Consider the following 11,103-nt stretch of genomic DNA (forward strand, 5'->3'; position numbering starts at 1 on the left):
ATTTTATTTATGTTATAATTTTTATAGCCCTTTTAGCATAACTTTTTCTCTCCTAATGTTCTGAGACACGTTAGAGTATGTGTATCCATATCCACAAAGCATAATATCCAATCACTTAAAATTAAATAATATAAAATAAAATCAATAATTAATAATATTAAATAGAATAAAAATATCAAGTGTACAAAAAATAATACAATAAAAGTTTCAAAAATACTAAGTACAAATCTAAAAAAGTTAAGTCCACAAAGAGTCATGGTGCCAGTGGTCGCTTAGACCTTCTCAGGAAGGTCCTCAACGGCTGCTTCTGCTCCTGCTATGATGGCTCCTCCCCTATATCAGTGGAGGAGATCTACTGATCATGCTGCTCAGAATAACTGATGCTGTCGGATCATCTACGGACTGAGCGACCCGCTCAACCCTCTCATCTAGATACACGGATGGGCCTGAAAAGAAAGTATCATACTCATATGGCCAACTGGTATCCGGTGATGTCATCTGGGAGATGTAGGAAGAAGAAAGCGCTGCCATCTGTGGATCAAAAGACGGTGGAATCTATGCAGCATCTAGTGATGACATCCGCGGAATATGCGATGATGGCATATGTGGAACATATGGTGACAGCGTATATCTCATATCTGAGCATTAGCTGCTCCATACCAAGGCGCACAGCTATATGGATCAACACCAATCGTCACCAATATTTCAGAACTTGTTCTCTCTGTCTCACGTAGTATCCGAATTCGTTCGTCCTCATCAGTCATAGATAAAGCACGACGAGCGTCCAACACAAGATCCGACATAGAATCAGTCTACAAAATAAAAATAAAACAGTCAATAGACTGTAAAATATAAAATAAAAATATAACACAAACAACATAAACTAATTTTCGTAGTCTTACCAAAAGACACACAGCAGAACTCTCATCCTCGTATCCGAAAACTGCATACTGAGGTTGTCCAATGACTCGCACTATAATGCTAAAAAATCAAGCCATGTAGTCCTCGGTATATGAACGGCCTCTCAAAATGGGATTACCATGAGCAATGTGATCTCGACGTACATCCCAAATATCGATGTACTCTATATATCTGATATGCCAGTCAATACGAGCTCTCCCTCGTCGATCAATATGATGAAGTCCCTGACTGGTATCAAACTGCTCTGGGATATCCTGAATCTGATCAAACGCCGCAGGACACGATCGAAAAGATGCCACTCTACCAAATCAAAATAAATAAGTGGCACCCTAGCAGTCCATATGTCATGTCCAACTGTACACATCTGCGGTAATATAGTCAATATCTCATCTGTATATGACTCCCACAAAAACTGATAGAGTTAAAATAAAAAAAATAGTAAACTAAAATTTTAATAAATTATGAATACTGTAAAATGATATTTATAAAAAAATTAAATTTATCCGTCTATATGTATCAACTAATGTATCCAACTGGCACCTATAAATCAGTGCCACTCTCGTCGATACGTGATGAACGTTGAATGCAACGTTCCATCTGTTTCACAATCTACTCATGTTAAATAAATTTTATCGAATTTAAAACAGTAAGTTTTAAATAAAAAAAATAATATTTTTATACCTATATCCCAATGGTCCATCTAGTCTGAATGAACATCAGGATCATGCTGCTCTGATGGCATTTCGAGCAACTGTCGTCGTAATGGACTGATAGTCGGCATACGCTCCCATATCTAAATCTGCAAATTTCAAAAAAATCATATATGATATACCCAATGTGAACTATAATTGAATATTAAAAATAAAAATTTTTAATTCACATACCTGTAATAATACAAGATAACCACCAATCTCGTTCTGATCAGCATAAGAATTCCGACATATAGCTCTGTACAGGCAAGCTAGTACTGCACTGCTCCAACTGAGTCTATGAGCGAAGTCTAAATTCTCTAATAATGGCAAAAACATCAACTTCATCTTATTCGATGAAGTATCGGGTAACAGACACCACCTAACAACTGCAGCACCTAACCCCTAACATATTGCTGCACCATCTCTTCTGGTGCATTATCCGCAATATGAAAATATCGATAACGATCATCCAAATACTCAATCTTGAGTCATGAATGATCGAAAAACTGGACGTCGGGCTCAAACCCTAGCAATCGCAAGCACAAAGCCTACCACTCCGAAATGTAAGTGTGGGATCAACTTCGATAACTGGATCATCATCAACTGGTAGTCCAATAAGGATGCTGACATCCTGTAAAGTGATGGTCACCTCACCAAATGGAAGATGAAATGTATGTCTCTGGATGCCATCTCTTAAGCAAACAGTAATAAGACCAACATCTATCTGTATACGACCAATCTGATATATTCCATAGAATCCAAGATATCGTAAATAATTCAGCACTCTATGTGGGATGTCCTCTGTCCTCCAGAAGTCAGCATCGGATCATCGTAAACGAAGATGTCTGGGCTCCTGTAATAAAATATAATAATTAGATAATGTATATAATTTTTTTTAAAAAAAATTAAATAGTAAATAGGATTGGAATGCTTACGCCGCTATCTAAAATAGTCAATGATCGATGGTGCTTCTGCAATGTAAGAATACTGCTGTCTCGAGGATGGGATGCTGCGGATCGTAAGCCATAATACGCTAATGAATCTAAAATAATGATATTATCATAAGTGTATTAAAAAATAAGAAATATGATAGCCATTCATTTTATGAAAAATATATTTTAAACATAATATTGTAACACAATACAACTTAAACACAAAATTTAGTTCATCTTTGGATATTAAACACGTATATTCAAATACAATCTTACAGAAATACATAAAACAATGATCAAAATATATCTTCGAAGCTTTTAATTTCTTCCACTGCTTGAAGTTGAAGTGTGTTGAAGTATCCTAGGACAGCAGCGGCGGTCATAACCCTGTTCCTTACAAATGCCAGTGGTTCTTATTTTTTATTTGCCTATCATCCATCTCATTTCGTAGTCTTGTTGACTTTGGTCTACCTTTCTACTTGGATCTCAAACGATGATGATCAGAAATACATTTGAATATACGTGTATGCATCCAATAATCTTCATGTGGTAATGTATTAAAGTCACCGCTCGAAGCATTCATATATGTTGTAATTATATATGCATCATCCACAAAACCACTAAAATGTACAGTAATTTCTTGACACAACTAAAACGTGTGAACATAGATATTTGTACATACTCCACTTTTCACAAGAATATTTTCTTTCAGCTAAAGTAACGGTATGAAAATTTTTTTCACCTCGTAACCTTGCGTTTGCTCTCCTCAAAGCACTTCATATATGCCTCTTTGAAGGTTAAATGCTGTTATTTAGTGCTGGTTAGTTTTAACTGGATCTTCAACAATCTTAATTGCAACATGAGGAGTAAAAGATTATTTGGATTCTCCTCTGCATATCTCAAGGCTTGGGCATGCTTCGTATTGAAGTATTTCACAAGACGATAAAATATCATTTGAACACAAGCTGTAATTGGCACATTTCTAGCTCCTCGTAAAACACTGTTAAAAATCTCCGACAAATTTGTAGTTAAGATACCATAGTGCAGGCCATCATCATGTACCAATGTCCACTTCTCTTTTTCTATCTCGGACAACTAGCTCCAAACTTTTTCATTCACTGTTCCGATCCTACCTATGATAAAGTTGAACTTGCGAACTTGATGAGTGCTTTCTGCTTGCCATACTGCTCTTTTCAGCTGCACATTTTTAAAATGAGTGTTGAAATTACTGCAGATATGTCTTAAGTAGTATCGATGATAGACACATGGTGGACTCCATCCAATAGACTCATCTACGATGGTATTTAATATATCTGGATGCCTATCAGAAATTAAGCATATTCCATTTCTATCTTTGACGATATGTATTCTGAGCTAAAAAAGAAACCAACTCCAACTTGCAGTCGTCTCCTCATTCACAATTGCATATGCTAATAAAAATATCTCATTCTCTGCATCAATTTCTGTTGCAATTAACATCTTACCTTTAAACTTTTCATACAAGTGTGTGCCATCAATGCTGATTACAGGACGATAGTGCGTAAAATCCTGGATGGATGGTTTGAAAGTCCAAAAATATAATTTAAAACTCAGACATTGGAATTCACAGTTTGAAAAAAATTTCATGAAATAACTGTACCGAGATTTGCATGTTGAAGTGCAGCCATATAATAGGATAATTTAGCATAAGACGGCTCTCATTCTCCATAAATATCAACCAATGCCTTCTGCTTTCCACACCATACTTTTCTGTATGACACTATATTGAAATTGATCATTAACGGTTGCCACAATAGCTTCAAGTTTAACATCGGGATCTTTCTCAAAATATGTCAGACTAGTGTGCCAATCATCCTTCCACTGACATGTTTGTGGTCTCGACTCAACCTCGTAAACAAATAAGTGTGAGGACCTCATATTTTGTGATTTGAAAATATCCATATTTTTTCAACAATGCAGCACGAAGCCTCTATTTACAATTTTGAATATTATCTGATAATGCGCATCGTACGGACCATAATTTTGAATGCGACTGAACTAAATTGTATGTCCGATGCTTCATAATGTGATAAAGATCAACAGCTTTCCTTACATAATCTTTACTCTCAAACATTAGACCTTTAAAAAATTCAGTCATCGAGGAATCCCAAAACTGATAGTCAGAGTTCAATCTTCGACCAGCACTAACACAACCACCATCATCTAAATCAATATCGTTAAAAAATTATGGGGGTTCGTGCAAACGAGGTGAGGTTCTTCCACATTAATATTAAGCTGAACATCTTCATCATCATTCTCATCTTCACCATCATCATCATTACTACTACTGTCCTCATCCATCCAATAGTCTTCATCTCCCTTTCATCTGACTCAAAGCCAGATTATCAGAATTTATTCCACCGACTACCAGTCATCATTCCCTATATGAGTGTCGTCTCCCACACTTACCACTACTTCTAGCAAAGGAGAAGTCACCATAACAGAAGACACAGGAAAGTTACCATAGGACTCTGAATAATTGGACAACTAGGCCGGTAGTAGTAGAATATTGTTCTGCAAATATAGCCTCAACACTATCGGTTTGCACTATAGGAGTTACGAAAGGTGAGGAAGGCCCAGCATTATTGTCGCTTGAGTTAAAAGCCGACTATAGTATCCAAAGCTCGGTACATCTTTTTTTCAATATATAATTCTAAAAATCGATATTCTGAATATTTTAAAAGAAATGTCAGTATTTCTTCGATATCTTCATCGTCATCAATTGGAACTAAGATATACTTGCTCTGCATTAACTGTCCCGACAGATTAGGAGATTCTTATTTTAATTTTATTTCATATTTTTTTTGTCTACAGGAATACTGCTGTATAAATGGTCCAATAATTCTTGACGTGATAATGATGAAGATACTCTAATCATCCGATTTGCAAGGTGACTATACTGCACATCAGTTTCGTCATTCTGTATCATGCCATCATAATACAATAGTACACGAACTCGAGTATTGGCCATTTTCTCAGAGAAATCTATGATAAAATCAAAATCAAAAAATTTAGTATTACTAATTATTTTATCATTTCAAAAGATTTACATGATAAATGTATCATATCATCAACAAATAGGTACAGATAGATCCTATCCCATTCGAGAATTGCATTAATTCTATAGGTTAATTACATTAATCAAATGATATGCAAAGAGACCGAAAGAAATTTCGACATCATTTCTTACTTAGTTCTTCTCACACGACTGAAAATATGTGAGGAGAACTAAAAAAAAATACTGTCCGCAATTTCTCTCGAACCCTCCGCATATCATTCGAATAATGTAATTACCTATAGAATTAAATGCAATTCTCAAACTGTCCAAACTGGACAATTAATTGACCAATGTATATATTTAATGGTATCCATACAAAAATATATAATCAAACATATATTTTATATGGATATCGTAGAATATCCTACATTGGTCAACTGACAGGTCTATATTTTCTTGAAATACAATATATTTTAAAATTTTTAAATTAGGATCGAATCGAATTTTAAAATAAATCTAAATCTAATGAGATAAAATAAAAATAAAAAATAAAAAGATCAAATAGAAGGGCGCCGTAGGGCCGTATGAGCCCGCCATCAGAGGGTTGCCGCAGGACCGCCGTCGGGGCCCCCGTCGGGGGGCTGCTATCAGGGCTCGTTGTCGGGGGGCCACCGTCGGGGCCCGCCGTGGTCGATCGTCGGGGCCCCACCGCGGGGGGGACGCCATTGGGGCCCGTCGCGGGGGGGCGCCATGAGGCCACCGTCGGAGGCCCGCAGCGGGGCCCGCCCCGGGGAGCCGCAACGGGCAACCGCTGGGGCCCGTCGCTGCCGTGGAGGGGCCGCCGCGGGTGGGGATGGGGCGGGGCGGCAAGCCAAGGGAAGGGGAGGGGTGGGGCGGCCGCCGGCCAAGGGAAGGGGACCGCCGGCCAGCTATCGTCGGTGGGCCAAGGAAAAAGAGGGAGAGAGAGAGAAAAGAGAGAAGGAAGAGGGAGAGAGAGAGGAAGAGGAAAGAGGGAGGGGGCCGGCCAAGGGAAGGGGAGGGGCAGGGTGGCCGCCGGCGGCCCACCGACGGACCAATCGGGGGGGCGTGCGGGCCCACCACCGGCCGTTTGTCGCCGGCGGGCCAAGGAAAAAGAGGGAGAGAGAGAGGAAGAGAAAGAGAGAGAGGAAGAGGAAAAAGAGAGGGGGCCGGCCAAGGGAAGGGGAGGGGCGAGGTGGCCGTCGGTGGCCCATCGACGGACCAACCGGGGGGGTGCGCGGGGCCCCCGCCGGCCGTCTGTCGCCGATAGGCCAAGGAAATAGAGGGAGAGAGAGAGAGAGGAAGAGGGAGAGAAGAGGGAGAGAGAGAGAAAGAGGAAAGAGAGAGGGGGTCGGCCAAGGGAAGGAGAGGGGCGGGGCGGCTGTCGACGACCCACCGACGGACCAACCGGGGGGGTGCACGGCCCGCCGTCGGCAGTCTGTCGTCGGCGGGCCAAGAAAAAAGAGGGAGAGAGAGAGAGGAAGAGGGAGAGAAGAGGGAGAGAGAGAGGAAGAGGAAAGAGAGAGGAGGGAGCTCACCGCCGTGCCGTCGGAGAGAAGAAAACGTCGGAGAAGAGGGAGAGAGGGAGTTTTTTTTTTGGGTTTTATGGTTCAAAAATGCTAAAAAGAATGGCATTTTCAAAAATATTATTTTCTTTGATATTTTCTTTCATTTTTTTATTTTTTTCCTTTTTTTATGATATTTTTAATTTTTTTAATTTTTTTTAGTTACTTTTATGTGATTTTTTAATAAAAAAATTAATTTAAAATGAGGATAGTAATTTGAAATGATAATTTTTTATTTGAATTAAAGTTAATTTTTTTTAAATTTATAATTATAATTTTTATTTTTTTACCATTTTTTCTTTTTATTCACTTTTTTATGGCAATTTTTTTAGAATTCAAATTTAAATTTTTATAATTTAAAATTATCATTTTAATTTTCTCCCATTTTTATCTTTTTTGGAATTTTTTTAGCTATTTTTTTTCTTTGTTTGGAATATTTTTTAAAAAATTAAATTTAAATTAATTTAGTAATTTGAAATGATATTTTTTATTTGAATTATAATTATAATTTTTATTTTTTTAAATTCAAAATTATAATTTTTATTTTTAAATTAGAATTACAGTTTCTATTTTTTTTTCAATTCAATTCTTTTCTCTTTTTTTATCATATTTTTTATTTTTTTACACCAATTTTTTTCTTTTTTTTAGATATTTTTTAAAAAAATAATTTAAAACAGAGAAAGTAATTTGAAATGATATTTTTTATTTGAATTAAAGTTAAAATTTTTATTTTTTTTAATTTTAATTTATAATTTTTATTTTTTTCCCCATTTTTCCCATTTTTCACTTTTTTATGGCATTTTTTATTTCTTTTATTTTTTGAATTCAAATTACAATTTTATTTTTTTTATAATTTAAAATTTTAATTTTAATTTTTTCCTATTTTTACCATTTTTTCTATTTTTATGACTTTTTTTTAAGTATTTTTCTCATTTGTTTGGAATATTTTTTAAATAAATTAATTTGAAATGGAAAAAGTAATTTGAAATGATGTTTTAATTTTAATTAAAATTAAAAATTTTATTTTTTTAAATTTAAAATTATAATTTTTATTTTTTTTATTTTTTTAAATTTTTTACTTTTTTATGGTACTTTTTATTTTTTTATTTTTTTTGACATATTTTTTTTAAAAATTAATTGGAAATGGGGAAAGTAATTTGAAATGATGTTTATTATTTGAACTAAAATAAAAATTTTTATTTTTTAAAATTTAAAATTATAATTTTTATTTTTTTCTCATTTCTTTCTCATTTTTTCTTTTATTATGGTATTTTTTTTAATTTTTTAAGATTTTTTTGATATATTTTTTTAAAAAAATTAATTTTAAATGGAAAAAATAATTTAAAATAATATTTTTATTTGAATTAAAATTTAAATTATTATTTTTTAAAATTTTTTCAAAATTATAATTTTTATTTTTTTTCATGTTTTTTCTTTTTTATGATATTTTTTTAAAAAAATTAATTTGAAAAGGTGATTGTAATTTGAAATGATAAATTTTATTTGAATTAAAATTAAAATTTTTATTTTTTAAATTTAAAATTATAATTTTTATTTTTTTTAATTTTTTTATGTTATTTTTTATTTTTTTACACTAATTTTTTTAGATATTTTTTTAAAAAGATAATTTGAAATGGAGATACTAATTTGAAATGATAAATTTTATTTTAATTAAAATTATAATTTTTATTTTTTTATAAATTTAAAATTATAATTTTTATTTTTTTATTTTTTTATTTTTTTTAAAAAAAATTAAAATCGTCAAATAAAATGGTGTTTTCAAAAACGTCATTTGGAATGGCATTTTTAGAAACACCATTTCAAATGGCGTTTTAAAAAACGCCATTTGATTTGGTGATTTTAATTTTTTTTTCTTGTCTATGTAAAAAATGGATGAAAAGGTGGGTGACGTGGCCATCATAAAATATTATTCAAAATAATATTTTATTCCATTCACATCAATCTGGTAAATAAATTAAAAATTAAATTATTTTGATAAATATATATTTTTTAAATTAATTAGGTAAAGTACTTTTGGTACTTCTGGTGTCTACGACACGAGGACTAACGTAAAGTTGGGGTGCTCTTTGAGATTATTGTTGACGGTGCAGCTTTTTGAGTTTTTGGCAGGGGAGCCTGTGAAAAGTAAAATTTTGATAAAAAGTTATTTGTTATTTAGTAATTATATTTATAATATATTTTAAAATTTTAATATGTTTATGATAGTTAAAATAAAAAGAATATTTAGAAAATAAAAAATATTATATATAATAATGAATAATAAATATAATATTATATATTAAAATATTATTATCATATAATTTAATCTAATAATATATTGATTATAATATAATTTAATAATAAATTATAATATAATATAATATTATGTAATATATAATATTATATAATATGATATGAGATGTAATTATAAAATTTGTTAGTGAGTATTTTAATCATTAAAAAATTATTTAAATTAAAATAGTTTTTTGATATTAGGTAGAAAGTATTTATTTCAAAAAAAATTTGAAAGTGAAGTTTTTTGCAAGTAAAATTTTTTAGTTTTTTAGTAAAATTAAATTAATTTTTTAATTTTTTTATCGAACATGAGTGTATCATCCAAAAATATTTTTAGAAGGATAGAAAGTACTTTATGATTTTTTTAAAGCTCAACCAAACAGAATTTTGCATTTATGGCTACCGGTGGTATCAGAATACGTACATCCTGTCTGCCCCTCAGGGAAAAACTACAGAGGCATCTTTTCAAATTGGATGGAAAATCTTCTACTCTAAATTTAAAAAAAAATAAATTAAATTTTATAATTTATTTTTCATTAGATGAGGATGAGGTCCTCCTCTCCGCCACCCCCCGCTCCATCGTCACCTCTTTGTTCCGCTCATCGACCATCTACCAGTCTCTGCTACATCCTCAGCGACAACATCGCATTGAATAGATCCTCAGCGACAAGTACTGCACACTTGGCTCCTTTGCCCTCTCCGGCCTCCCCATCCCCTTCCTAGGCATCGTCGCCACCGGCAAGATTTATCCCTTGGAGTCCAAGGAGATGGGGATATAAAAGGAGTGCACCACTGGGAACATCATGACCGTTGATCTCATTGAGCGCTGCTTGATCAACCATAAGGAGTACCAATTGAAGACAATCAGAGATGCGGGGCTGGTGGTCGAGGTTGGGGATCTTCACCTAAGATGATGCGGCTGGAAATCGCACGTAGGGTATGATGCATGGTAGAATGAGTTTTGAATCGAGGGAGTCGGGATGAGATTTTGAGGGTTTGGGCCATCCTGTTCCCTTTGGAATCAGAATTAGAAAGAGACTTCTAATTGTACTGGAATCTGAATCACCCATTTCCATTTCCATTCCATGACCCAACTTCCCCAAGACAAACATCTTTTTGGCATTCAAAAGTGTTGAAGTTATGTTGGGACAGTTTCTATGTTTCTCTCGCCCTCTCTCTCTCTCAAATCGAGTCACAAAATGCTGCTTGAAAAGAAAACAGGAAGGAAGCAGAGAATCATACGAGTACCACATGATCTTTTTTTCCCTCTCTTTTGCTTTTAGCCAAAACTAAAGACATCTTGCTAATTTAGCAAGAAGGATATTTAGGTAATTAAAGATCTATTTGGTTATCGTGTGAAGTTTATGCATTACCAATTTCTAACAGAGATAGATAGCTGGCATTTTTAATTGAAAAAAATAATGATGTCTAAACATTTAAGTCCCAGTATTTTTCATCAGAATTTATTAATTTAAGGAGATAATTGATCCACAATCGAAATCGAAATCAGAATTGGAGTTGATTGGAATAAGAATAAGAATGATCATATCCCTGAAGTATTTTGTTTATGATCAAAATTAGAAATAGAATGTAGATTTGAATGCTCAAAAGATTACATTTTAGGGGGATTAGCTCATCCCAAT

Source organism: Elaeis guineensis, chromosome 15 (genome assembly GCF_000442705.2).
Source record: "Elaeis guineensis isolate ETL-2024a chromosome 15, EG11, whole genome shotgun sequence".
NCBI classification, from domain to species: Eukaryota; Viridiplantae; Streptophyta; class Magnoliopsida; order Arecales; family Arecaceae; genus Elaeis; species Elaeis guineensis.